This window comes from Ipomoea triloba, chromosome 13 (assembly GCF_003576645.1).
Source record: "Ipomoea triloba cultivar NCNSP0323 chromosome 13, ASM357664v1".
In the NCBI taxonomy this organism is placed as follows: Eukaryota; Viridiplantae; Streptophyta; class Magnoliopsida; order Solanales; family Convolvulaceae; genus Ipomoea; species Ipomoea triloba.
In genome coordinates, this window is record NC_044928.1 from 6500203 (window position 1) to 6514453 (window position 14251).

A 14251-nucleotide genomic window follows, 5' to 3' on the forward strand; every position below is an offset into this window, starting at 1 on the left:
TTTTTTTTTTTTTTTTTTTTGTGGTTTTTGAGGAGTTTTTGTAAGTGTGATTATGAAAGAGAAAATGATAGGAGAGAAAAAAAAACAAATCATATTTGAAAAAGGAAAAATAATAATAAAAAAGATACTTGTCAGTCGCGTTAGACGCGGCTAACACGCCTAGTGCACTTGACGCAGCTATGGCGCGTTATTTCTTTGGAATTTGTGGTGCTAATTACTGTTCCAATAACTTGTCTTTTGCAGGGCTTATTTTTTCTTCCCTCACCTTTCTTCTCTCTCAACAAAGTAAGCTTTTACTGTGCCAAAAACCCCTAAATATGCACTGATATAGATGGTCGTCTAAGAATTCATTATCTTCTCTTTATTAAAATCAAACATTATTTGTTATACTACACATTTTAATTTCTGTATATATACATTTCTTTAATTAAACTATGTACATTTTATTACAAGCTGATATACTATCTATGAGACAAAATTTCTCTCTATTTTAAGAATTTAAATGAAAAAATTTGTATCCTCTAATCAATGTTAAAGGGGGAAAAAAATAATATTTTAAAATATCAATAAGAATTTATAAGATGAATAGTTCACACATAATAACAATTGAGTTCTCATACACAAGAACATCAGTAAGTCTATTATAATCATGTCACTTTCAACAAAAAAAAATGTTAAATTTTACTGACTCGTTAATATCATATTAAGAAGACTTAATTTATTTTAATATGAAAATTATTAGGACATTATTTTTATTCTCATCAATTATAACTATCTACAGTAATACTCATCATTCTTACTACTTTTATTACCAATTGAATGTGGTTACCCGCTATTTTTTTTTCTTTTTCTGTTCGAAGACTACGGTTGTGTTTGGCTCGCACATGCAAATGAGAATCGGTATGGGTATCAAATACTTGGTAAGAGTAATAGATTTTTGTAAAAGTATTTTGCATGTTTGGTAGTAGGGTGGAATGAGAATGATTATTAATAGTTTCAATAAGGGTATGAGTTTTTCAATTCATGTGTATTTCAAACCCATACTAGTATTCTAAAACCTTTCAACTAAACAATAACAATCACTTTGATACCCATACCTTATACTAAAACCTGTCAACCAAACACACCCTACATTTTTTTCCTCCATTTTTCTTTCTTCGTTTGTTTTCCTTCCGCCATAACAATGTTTCTCCTTCTTCCTATTAGAGAGGTGCAATATATGTCATGTTTTGAAAATTGATGGACATCATTTACACTAGTACACTACTAATAATTTAAAGATGACATTAATAATTGACATAGTTGTGAGGAAATAAATTACAATTTTTCCTTTTTAATACTTTGTCAGAAGTTTGGTCTAAATACCAAAGAAAAGTTTTAAAAAGAAGTTCTCAAATGGTTAATTTTCATCTATCGGTCAAAAATTCCTTCTAAAGGCAAAAATAACATTTTGAAAAGAATTGAAGTGCCATTAATCTGGTCATTTTAATGAATAGAATGACTAAAATATAATGAATAATTTATAAATTTTTAATCTTATTTGATTGTTCTCAAATTTTATAAATTTGTATATTATCGGCATTTGCTGTCACTTTTAAATATTATTTCAAATTATATATTTCTTGAAATTACTAAAAGAATTTTCATATAGAAAAACTTCAATACCATAATTTTTTTTACTTGCACAATTCAATTACTTCCAAAAATTCATTCAAGATTTTAAATAAATTTCATTAAATTTAAATAAGTCTTACGATTGAGTAAGTACAATTTTTAGTTTTCTTTTTAAATTTTAAATTTACTGTTTAATCTCCTTGTTCGGAACCAACTATTAATGATAGTCATAGGCTCATGTAAGACTACTATACAAAATATACAAAGTAAACTTTCAAATATTATATTGCAGGAATTGATTATAAATATAACTAAGTGCACTACAATCTAAAGTTCTAGTGACTATAATTTCTTTTCAATCTTGTTCATAAATTCCTGGATATAGAAAATAAACTAAGTTTAAGTTAGCTTCAACGTAACCTGATATAAAACACTCCTTGTACATAAGAGATTGGAGACTCAAAAGCAAACAATGCTCAGGATTCAGGAATAATACAAACTCAATCATTTCTACCATTACACTACATGTAACAACACAATCCAATCACTTTAAAAAGCAAAAGTAAATTAAAAAACAAAAAAAAAAAAAAAGTAAAGCAAAAGTAAAAGCGAAGCTTTAAGAATCCATTGTCATAATGATCCCATTCAAAAAGCAAACTCCAACATTTATCATCAATCACAAAAGCACACTCACTCCAATCCTACAAATTGGCACAAATCAATTAAGCATGTTATATATGTTTCAAAAGGCAAAGCTAATTGTGTAAAAATCAAAAATAAAAATCTAGTGATGATTAGTATATGTTTTATAACTCCAATACTATTAACAATAACATATTACTGTTGCTCTATTGTACATAGGTTTTTATATATTTTAGTCATATTATAATTATAAAAATGAAAAACAAAAAATGATAGATGTGTTCCTAGGGTTTTTTTTTTTTTTTTTTTTTTTTTTTTTTTTTTGTCTAGAATGGGCAAATTTCATGAGGAATTAACAACTTTTAAAATTTGGACAAAAGAAAGAAAAACTAAGACTTGAGTTTGTGGTAAAAAGAACACAAGTTTCATTTGCGTTTGTCTTCAAAAACTCTTTTATTTTTCTGTCTAGCTAGAATACGACCAATACAAATACGACTTCGTGTTTTTCGTAGGTATTCTTGTACCAGACAAATGCAAGTGCGACTTGTCTTTGTTATTAAAATAAAATTAAAGCTCTGTACCCAAGCTAGATATTCAGCGGATTGTAACGAAGGTGCAAAGATGGATTACAGAACCATGAAATCTGACAAACTTAAGTGGAATTTGTGTTTTTTTCTTTATCAGAAACCCAAGTCCGAAATGCTTTTTTCTTCTTTTATCTAAATTTTAAAAGATACTAAGGGTGTGTTTGGAAACCCGGACCGGGCTTCCCATGTTTGGTAACACTTGGAAAACCCAGTCAACGAAAAATGATTTCCGTTGACTGGGGAAAATGAGGCCAAAATGGCGGAAAATGACTTCCGCCCAAAATGGGCGGAAGTCATTTTCCGCCGAACGAAAATCGTTTACACCTGGTCACAGGCTAAGGTTTCCGGCGGAAACCACCGCCGGAAACCATAGCCCTACTCTGGTTTCCGCAACGGAAACCAGAGTTGCTCTGGTTTCCGCTGGAAAGCCAGAGCACTGCTCTGGTTCCCGGAGAGGAAACCAGGGGGGAGGGGGTTTTGTTTTGTTTTGTTTTTTATTTCTTTAAATTTTATTACTTAAAAAATTATTTGTATCTTATTATAATAATTTTAATATTTTAAATAAAATAAAAAAAATATATATATATAATTATACAATTCTACCCATTTTCCAGAAAACGAACCAAACACACAACAACAGTTTTCCAGAATACATCCAAACACGGAAAGTGAATTGATTTTCCGGAAAATCACACATTTTCCAGATGTCATTTTCCTGCTTTCCAAACACACCCTAATTGTTGTTGATCTCTCATGAAATCTGCTCATTTCAGTAAAAATTCCGTTATTAAGGTCAGGACTAGAATTTAGACCAACTAACCCATAAAGATAGAAATTAAACTACTTGCATTATTGCCTTGATGATATTACATTGACATGACTTGCAGGCTTGCAATATATACTATTTGTCTGTCAAAGAATAGAACCAATATAGTACATGTAATTCCAAATTTTAATCTTTCATTTTTACTTTATGATGTGGCAATTCAATCCTTATACCATGGATCAGGGTTCACGGTGCACTATGGATCCTGGTGCATTTAATTTGTATGTATTTATATTGTGAATTTTTGTGTTTTGTGTTATGAAATTCTGTACCTTAGAGTACGAATTCTGTACCTAAAACAAATTAATAGTTGTGTCTTAAGTTATGAATTTCTATGTCTTGTGTTGAAAAATTCTATGCCATGAACAAAAATTTGTACTTAAATCAGATTTGAAAAATAAGTAAATACATAATATGTGTATGTGTCTAGTATTGTGATTTTTTGTATATTGTATTATGAAATTCTGTACCTTACGAGTATGAATTCTGTGCCCCGTTGTATTGATTAAGAGTCCATAATGCTATGTGGACTCTAGTCAATGATTTTACCATAAACAAATTAAAGGAAGGCCGCAGAAAGGATGGATGAAGTTAGTTCTTAGTAATTGCAGACATCCATCTCTTGAGTCTTGACAACACCCACCTATATGGCAAGTTATTGCATGGACCATGGTCCACACAACTGTGTAGACCAAAAATAAAATGTACATTATTTTTGTACTGAAGGTACATTACTTTTGTACTGAAGGTACAATATTTGATAGTATATATCAAATAATGTATCTTCAATACAAAAATAATGTACCCTAAAATAATGTACTTTCAGTACAAAAATAATGTACCTTCAATACAAAAATAATGTACCTTTTATTTATGGTCCACACAGCTGTGTGGACCATAGTCCATGCATAATGATTGCACCTATATATATATATATATATGCCCTATGCCCAACTTATATATATATATTTTGAGGCACATTGTTTGACAAATTTCATAGGATTGTGCCAATCTTTACCTATACTCTCCATTTTATTTACAAGGAAAAAAAAATGCAAGCCAGATATGATCATCATCACAAAATTAAACCTTTTAACTGCATTGTAATAAACCACTTACCGCTATCATTCAAGTGGTTTAGTTAACCTGGCCTCGAATTTTGCATTATAAAAGTGGTTAGTTAGCATATTTTTTTTTTTGGATAGTCTGCAATAGCATCTTACATTCATGAGGAACCCATGCACAACTCTTGACCAAAGATAGCTATTATTGAACTATTCAAAACCCGGTCCAGCAGTACTGCTCCTTTCTGTGATGTTGGATTCAGGAAGTTTAATGGCCTGTAAATGAGTAGAAACATTTGGCTGTCAAAGAATATCCCTCTGGTGCATTTTTTGAAGCAAACTAAGCTAGGCAATGAAGATAATGAATTAATGATAGCACTTGGAATTGAACAAGGAAAGAAAAGCACCAAACAAGAAATTTATGTTTTAAATTTAATGTTAGTTAATGAAGTTATTAGAATGAAATTGTAGCAACATACCTTGTCATTTAGTATCTGATCAAAATTGAAGGTGTCATTCAGTATCTGTGTGCATATCATTTTTCTAACGCTATGATAAATCTTGGCCAATTCCTCTTCTTCATCTGGATACGGTGATTCCTCACATTCAGGCCCATCAATTTGATCTAAGGAAACTGGAGAGAACGAAATGAGATTAGAAAAAGAAATAGTAACAACTTGCTTAGCTTTTCTAAAGAAAGTAAAAGAAAAGAAAATATTAAGATGAAGCACGCATGATGTAGCCTCTAACCTCGATCATCAATAATTTTGAATTGAAGATTGATCGGTTGATGAAGTTACGAGGAACCAATTCATTTGTAACCTTCAATTATCTGAACAAGGTAGCAACACCATTTCATTTCATTTGCCATGCAAATGTAAATAATGTAGATACAAAGACACATGCCGCAGCCTTACACGTACCATTTTAAACTAACTGTTAGTTACTTAGTTCACTACGAGCCCAACCAAGTTGTCTTGTACAGACTCTTCTATTTGTGATTCATTGCATTCATGGAGTGCAAAACGGAGAAAACAAAATGAGATCAAATCAGAAAAAGAATGCATCAAACATCATCATCACAGAAACAAAGTTGTTAGCAACTATAGATCAAGGTGTAAGTTTTGTAGGATACTTTCTTACTGTGATTCTAAACTTCTCCATTTTTTTTTTTTTTCATACTGTTAGTTGTTGGAAAATTGAATGTTTCATTCATTTATCCTAACAGAAATAGTAATTAGTAGTTCAATAGTTGTTAAGTTAAAATAAGAAGCAACATCACCTGAAGATTGACTACTGAGTCACTGTAAAATCTTTCATTTAATGCCTTATAGAATGCCTAAAATGGATATAAATATAATCAATCTCATGAAAAGTTTTTAGAATTACTTATAATAAGTCTTGCAAATCAACATCAATTAGTGAGAGGCACAAATGTTGAACAAAATAATAAGTGTAGTCTCACTATGAATTTAAAGTTTTAGTCGAAACAAAATACATCCATCTATCCTTCAATTAGAAGGAAATAACTAATCAATTCTTCTTACCTCTAGAACTTCAATACTTGACTACTAGCAGCTTAGCTTCCCAGTTTGAAAAATTCTTCAATTGACATACCAATCTGCAAAAGCACATTAGTACTCAGGATTAATTATATTGCGAGGGTAGAGAAAAGAAACAGAGATGTAAAGTAGTATGATCATCACATATAGGCACCAGATGAGATGAGATGAAATACCTTCTTTGCCCTAGTCACATATACTCATGAAGTAGTAGTAGATCTTTAATTTAATGTCCAACATACATCTTCTTCTCATTCACAATATAATGTTTGCTAATAAAAAGTTACTCACTGGCTTTTTAACACAAAACTCTTGAGCCCATCTTTCAAGAGCAACTTCTGGATACTCAATCTGCAGGTTACTTAATTCCATTAATGTGGAATCATTAAATCTTAACCAATGAATTTATTTTTTGTATATGCAATTATATGTATTTGGCATGCAAATAAAAATATAGGAGCAAGACACGTGTAACCAAACACATACCGTTTTCCAACAGTTATTTACTATGAGGCTGGCCGGCCAAGTCATCTTAAATAGATAATTCTGTATGTGTATTATGTGAGTCATTATATTCGGGGCCAAGGATTTTGATCTGCGAAAAATAATGCACATAAACAAATGAGATCAGAAAAAAGAAATACTAACTGATTTTGTAAAGAAAGTCAGCATTGAATAGAAACGAAGTAAAAAGAAACATGCTTTAGCTTCTAACCTCAACATCCTTGGATCTTCCTTTCTGTTGTAATTGCTTGGCAAAAGCAACAAGGGAAGACTTACACCCCTCCAACTCAATTGACTTCAGGGTGATAATTTTTGCAAAACCCATTGGGATCTGTTCCAAACTATTACAGGATCTTAAGACTAAGTGTCTGAGTATCGAAAACTGATACCTGCTAACTACCCAGTGCTTGAGATCTTTAGCTTCAAGGAGCAAGAATATTAATTCAGGAAATCCTCCTTCAGCTACTACGTTCCATTCAGTTCCATGGAAGGCATTTTCCAACTTGAGTACCTTAAGTTGGGGTAACTTGGCAATTACATTTATATCCCACTGAGAAATATTAGTCCCACTCAACTTCAACTTTTTCAGTCTTGAAGGATACATACACTCTTCTGGCAGGGCTGCATTGCAACCAATGGAAACCGAAATGCTAAGCTTCTCAAGCCCTTCCAAACAGTCAAAATGATCCAGAATAATAGGATTACTGCAACATCCTCTAATGTGACTGGGCTCTATGTCATCCTTCAGGAAAATTTTCAGATTTTTTATGTTAGGGAACTTTCTGTACACCTTCTGTCTGCAATGAATTGGTCTCACCACCCAAGATAATGTTTGTAAATTCTTTTTATCTGCACTTGGAGGATCTAACATATATGAATCGCCAAGTTCAAGATGCCTTAAGTTTGGTGGCTTCCAAATACTAGATGGCAAATGGACTGTTGGTGCTTCATTACTGGAAACAACAAGTGTCTCTAAATTTGGATTATTTGACACTACATCGTCCAGATCCTCAAACCATTGCGTTATGGATAGGTATCTCAGAAAAATTAAGCCTCCTAATTGCACTGGCACTCTTTGAAGTGATATAGAAGTATCAAAAGCCAAAACTCTTAACAGCTTGGGAGGAACAAACATTTCAGGATTTTCAAGAAAGAAGAAAATGGAACGAGGGATGTTCGTACCAAAGAGCACATAATAGTCAAAACTGTGTGAGTAAGAACTTAGCCAACGGCAGGAATTTGTAAATGCTTTTAATGATAATCCTGAATGTTGCTGAGTATTTACTGCACATAAGATACCTCCCTTTTGAGCTTCTCCTACGCAGAAGCTATGTAAGGCACTGTGCATTCTACAATTCTTTATCTTGCGGTTACAACTTCGATCTTCAATTAAGAGAAGGCTTATATCAGTAAGCTCATGTAAGTACTCATAAGCTTGATCTTCTAACTCCTTATGTCCCAATGGCTTCACAAATCCCTCAGCAATCCACAACCTTACAAGCATTTTAACTAGAATTTTTTTACGTTTTGGGAAGATTCCAAAGTATAGAAAGCAAACTTTCAAATGATGTGGCAATATATTGTAACTGACAGTGATTGAATTGCGATCTAGAAGTCCCAATGACTCTAATTCCTTTTCAATCTTTTTCCACCCTTGTTGTATGTTGTTGCATTTGGATAAACGCTTGGCAACTTCAACAATTAATTGGGGTAATCCATCACATTTCTCCACAACATGGTTCCTAATTTTTTCAAATTTAGGGGCCAAGTGCTCTTCATCAATAGAAAGGATATTACAAAATAGTTCCCAGCTTTCTTTTGAATCTAGCAAAGTCATGTTATGGATATATCTTATCATGGGGAAATCTTGGTTGAAGTGGTGTCTAGTGGTTAGTAATATGCAACTTCCAACTAATCCATTAGAAACACAGCTTTTGATGTCAGTCCATACTTCCTTGCTCATAATGTTGTCCAAAACAATTGATACTTCTTACCATCAAAGCATTTCATTACTTGCATTTCTAGTTCACGAGGAGTGCTCCCCTTTTTAATTACATTTGGCTGTTCTAGTGGTGTAATTGACTGAAGAAGTTGGCTTAGTAGTCCGTTCTTATTGTAGTGTTGAGGTATATTAACCCAAACTCTTACATTGAAATGGGATGCAACTGATGGATCTTCATACACATTTCTTGCTACAGTCGTCTTTCCAATACCCACCATTCCAACAATTGAGATTAAATATGGTATGGAAAAATGGGGAGAAAAGAGTTTGTCCTTTATCACTCTACAATCATTGTGACGGCCAACCATTCTGCCCTCAGGCTTTAGAAAGCCATGCGAGGTGGATCCATCAGATTCAACATTCGCAGCGCTACCATGTTTTAACCAAGTATTTAATGGTTGAGTTTGATTTGCCTCATCAACTTCATTGCTGCTGCTTCTACTTTTGATTATGTTCAACAACTCTCTTGCGCTTTCTGCTGCTTCTTGCAAGGTGTGACTGAGTTTCTGCGAAGCTTTGTCTTGATGTATGGTGTGTTTGGCTAGAAGGAAGTTTTTTTGTTGTATTTGGAGGTCATCTTCAGTTTTGAGTGCGAAGTTTGTGACTTTGGTTTCCAATATTTTGATTGCAGCAGCAGAATTATTGGAATTCCTTACCTGCAATAAGCAGCCTCTCAGGGTAGAAAGCTGTTGTAACAACTTTCCCAGAATTATTGGAATTTCATACACAGTTCGGAAGGGCATTTGTTGCCATATGTAATGCTTAATTTTTACGATGAGAATAGTTAAAACAACAGTAGCACTGCCCATTTTTGATGACTTCAACAGCTGTGTTGCATTTTTTGCAGCTTCTCGCAAAGTTTGATGGCAAGCTGCAGTCTTTTCTCCATAGTCTCCTCCGTGTTGAAGGATGAAGAAGTTGCTAAGGTGTAGTTCAATGTTGTCTTCAGCTTTGAGTGCAAAGTCTCTGATTTCAATTTCTAAATCTCTGAGTTTGAGTACTGCATCACCATCACCATCACCATCACCATATGATAACTCCGGGAGAAGGGCTTGCAAAGAACAAAGGTCTATAAGCAAAGACTTGATTCCTGCTGGATCATCATCATCATGGAGAGACAGGCTTACCCTTGGTGTTTGCCCAAGAAACTCAATCTCAATGGTTTTCATGAGACAAGTTAAAGCAACACAACCCATCTCATCTATCTCTCAATTCCAATCTTTAATTTAATTTGCTGCTATCGATCAAGTATGCAAGCACAAGTTTGATCTGAGAAGAGCTAATTAGCTTGCAGCTACCATATATGTTTTTATTAATAACTAAAGATCATAGAAACTTCTAAAGTTTATTAATAATCTGAAATTAAAGTGATTGAGGACATGAATAATGCATTATTTCTCCTCTCATCTTTTTTCAAACTTTCATTATACTCTTCTATCCTTCCGACCATGCTTTATTTTTTCGTCTTCTTACCTGCCCTGCCCTACAAATCACTTCCATATCAAGCTCATAACTAAACAATTCCTTTGCTTTCAAAAAAAAAAAAAAAAACCCTAAACAATTCCTTTCCTATTATACATTAATTAATACATAAAGTTGGCAACTTTAATATTGCAATAGTGTTGTCTTTTCAATTTATTATATTTTATGAAAAATCATCTTAATTATTTTTAACTACAATAAACAAGATGAAAATGAATACAAGAATACCAAAAGATGCTGGAACAGAACAAGCTTACCTCCAAAATATTTGATGAAGATGAACCCAAGAGTGTTGGCAAATCTCACGGCAAAAACAGCAATCCAACCACTGCGCCAAAGATGAAGAAAGAAAAATGCAGGTTTCTTCCTTCTTGCTGCCGAATGGAATGAGCACCAAGGAACTGATGAAAGAAACTAATTTGAAATTCTTTATAATGGCTACACAACAAAAATAAACAGGAACACACTTCAGTGGGATTCAAAAGGCATAATTATAAGTGGAGATTTTTTTTTTTTTTTTCCTTTCTCCTTTCTGCCGAAAGTGAGTGTGTCAGCTTTTTCCTCCACTTAGCCAAAGTGTCCAGGGAAAATGACTGAAATGTGATAAAATTAGGATTTTTTTTTTTTTTTTTGAGGAATAAAGATAAAATTAGGATAGGTGATAAAAATTGGAACTTTTTTAAAAGGTGATAAAAGTGGAAAAAATGAGTTTGGGTAATACGTGTGGCCTCAGAAATGCTTTTTCCAAATTCGTTTGACTTTTTTTTTTTCGAAATACGCAAATCAAAACTATTTCTTCAGAAATGTGTTTGATTAAAAAAAATGTCGCCTAATCGCCTTCACCTGCAAAGGACATAGGAAGGAGCCAACCATGCCACTACCTTACTAACCTCACGGTGAGATACAAACTTAATAAATTAAAAGAGTTAATTCCATTTTTGGTCCTAGATTTAACGGTGACAGTCCACTCCTTTTTTATTATAACATTCACTTTTGGTCTTAGTATTATTGTGACATGATCATTTTTTATCCTTTATCAACAAAACAGTTAAAATATCGTTAAATACAAGGGCATTTTGATCTTCAATTACGGATGTTTTTAAAAAAATAAACATAAAAAATACAGTGGTTCAACATACTTTGTATAAAAAAGATTAGTAAACACTTGCTTTTATTTCAATTGGTCCTTTGTTGATCACTGAACAATTATAAAATTAAATGTTACTAATTATCAATTAATTCTCCTCTCTTCATCATGAAACATATTTTTCAATTAGCTTGATTAAAACTTTATCAACAAAACAAGTTTCTAAAAATAAGGTTTAAAAAATCAATATTCATTTTCAGAAAACATGAAGGGAAAAGGCTTGTAGAGAAGAAAGGTTTGCAAGGAAGGATATGATCATGGAGAGACACACTCACCCATGGGTTGGGTTGTAGAAAGTGAAGCTCAATGAGAGAAATTAAAGCAACACAAGCTAAGCCATCTCACAATTGCAATCTGTATCACTCTGTTTATTTCTTGGTATTGCAAACTGAAGTGTTCAATTGAGGCTAAGTATGATAACAAGATAAAATATGCAAAGTAATTATCATGTTTTTAATGTAACTTTTACTGTTCACCCCAAGAAAAATCATTTTCTGAACAGATCCTGAATTATCATGTTTGGTCCAAAGGAGATTTTTTTTAATGTAGGACACAACGAAAATCAATATGTTATCTTCCATTCTCCATTCCAAGTTAAGCTAACAAGACAGGTAGTAAAGGTCGACTATAGTAGTGGTTTCCTTGAATTTTTGTGCATAGTAGATCATGTGTGAATCATAGCCTCTTTTTTTTTATCGAGTGACGCGGAGGTTATGGGATCAACTAAATGACTAAATTAATAGTTAGATTGCACATTTATATTTATAGATTATACTAGTTTTATATGCGCATTGCGCGAATGGGTTAATGCCCAATGTTTATATTTAAATAAATATTTGAAAGTATATCAATGCAAGATTATATAAGAGAAGTTCATACATGGTAATTGAATGTCGAATTTTTTTATTTAAATATCTAACTCAAAGTATATGAATCCAAGATAATATAGAAAATTCATTATAATTATTACTAAAATAAATGTTTGCAACCTTGTAAAATTGATAGTCTAAATATTTGGTCTAAAAATGATAGTTTAAATAAATACTATTTTTAATTTGAATTTTTCTAAGTGTTCTTAATTCTCTTTTGAGTAACATTGTCATTGTCTTCATCTTTACTATTTGTTCTCTTAGTAACATTGTCATTGTCTTCATCTTTACTATTTGTTCTCTTCGTAACATTGTCATTGTCTTCATCTTTACTATTTGTTCTCTTCTTTTTTGTTGGTATGTCTTCATCTTTACTATTTGTTCTCTTCTTTTTTGTTGGTAGTTCTTCATCTTTACTATTTGTTCTCTTCTTTTTTGTTGGTAGTATGTTATTTGCAATTCGGATATTGTTGGTAGCATAGATGACAACGTCATGCAATGAGATTATGATATAGGAGCTATGAACTTTCCTTTAGGTGTTCTGCTTGGGGTTCATTTGGTTCAACCATTATTGTTGAATGAGTTATTGTGGATAAAAAAATCCCTTGTTTAAGAAAAAAGATTTAATTAATTAATAAAATTTGAAAATTTAAAATATTATGTATTCCAAAGATATTAAAAGGTAGTTTCTCGCTTCAATTTGTTGGGTAATGGGTTATTTGAGTACTTTTGTCAACAAATCCCCCAAGTAGTTAATATGATTGGTTTCAAACTATTCTTTTTTTATTTTTTTCATGGTATTAAAGAAATACATATGTATCATTTTTTGGTGTAACTACTAATTTATTTAATTCAATAAGAGTAAAATAGAGTGATTCCGCTTCAATTTGTTAGGTTATTATTTGAGTACTTTATTTGTCAACCAATCCCCAAGTAGTTAATATAATTAGCTTCAAATTATTTTAAATTTTTTTTCATAGTATTAATAAAATACTTGGTAAATAAATATATAACATTATTTTGTACTATAACTTTGATATTTAATTACAAGATATTGTAAAAATAAGATAATGGACAATTTAATGAATATCAATTGATAAATTTGAATGTAAAGAATCTTTGCATGAGAGAAAATAAAGACAATATAACTAATGAAATTATTTCTCTTATTTAATTTAATTTTTTGATAATGAATAATTTTTTCAAATAAAGGTATTGTAGACACATAATTCTAAATTAAAGAAATACATATGTATCATTTTTTGTTGTAGCTACTATTTATTTAATTTAATAAGAGTAAAATAGGCGAGAAACTTAATTATGTCAAATTTGATTGAGATGAGGTTCGAACCTAAGACCTTTCTTATAGAAATTAATGGGTAAGTTAAAAGTTAACGGAATATTAACGGAGAAGAGAATATTTAACGGAAAACTTAACGGATAATCATACATGTAAGGTTAAATTAGGTAATCTCTATTAATAATATTAGTCTGAATTATCTTAACCATCTATTTGATTAAATAATTCATCTGAATCATCCATTTGATTAAATAATTTGACCGCCATTTTTTCTACCTATTTTAGGCCTAACTCTCTTTGGCTCTTATTAGTACAGTAGATATGCTGTACATATGCCTTCACTTTCGTTTTGAAATTTGTTCTTGTTTTAGTTGTTTTCTTTATCTTATAATAATAATAATAATAATAATAATAATAATAATAAGGGGAAAATGACACTTTTTCCCCTTATGTTATGTGCATATAGCACTTTCCCCCCTGTGTTATTAAAGTGGCAATTTTTTCCCCTGAAATGTTAAATTGACATTGTTACCCTTAAAAATAATTATTTCATTCATTTTTCTTCTTCAACAAATTATTATTTATATATATGGATGATCACGATTCGGTTCGAACCTAACCAAACACTGTAACAATCATACCAAAATAGTAT

General features: G+C 31.6%; 1 protein-coding gene across 3 annotated transcripts in view; it reads right to left on the reverse strand.

Annotated features, from left to right (window-relative positions):
* Positions 1-4735: 4735 nt before the first annotated feature.
* Positions 4736-14251, reverse strand: part of LOC116002186 (putative late blight resistance protein homolog R1A-4) — a 48788-nt gene continuing 39272 nt past the window's right edge. The window contains exons 1-5 of one of the 3 annotated variants that reach the window (XR_004094399.1): positions 6281-6455; positions 5657-5724; positions 5484-5565; positions 5213-5367; positions 4736-5009 (exon numbers count right to left, since the gene is read on the reverse strand). The gene's annotated coding sequence lies outside the window, so the exon portion shown is untranslated. Of the gene's footprint in view, positions 5010-5212; positions 5368-5483; positions 5566-5656; positions 6000-6280 lie in introns of those variants that run through there. The other 2 variants (XR_004094400.1, XR_004094397.1) reach the window with 2 other exon arrangements.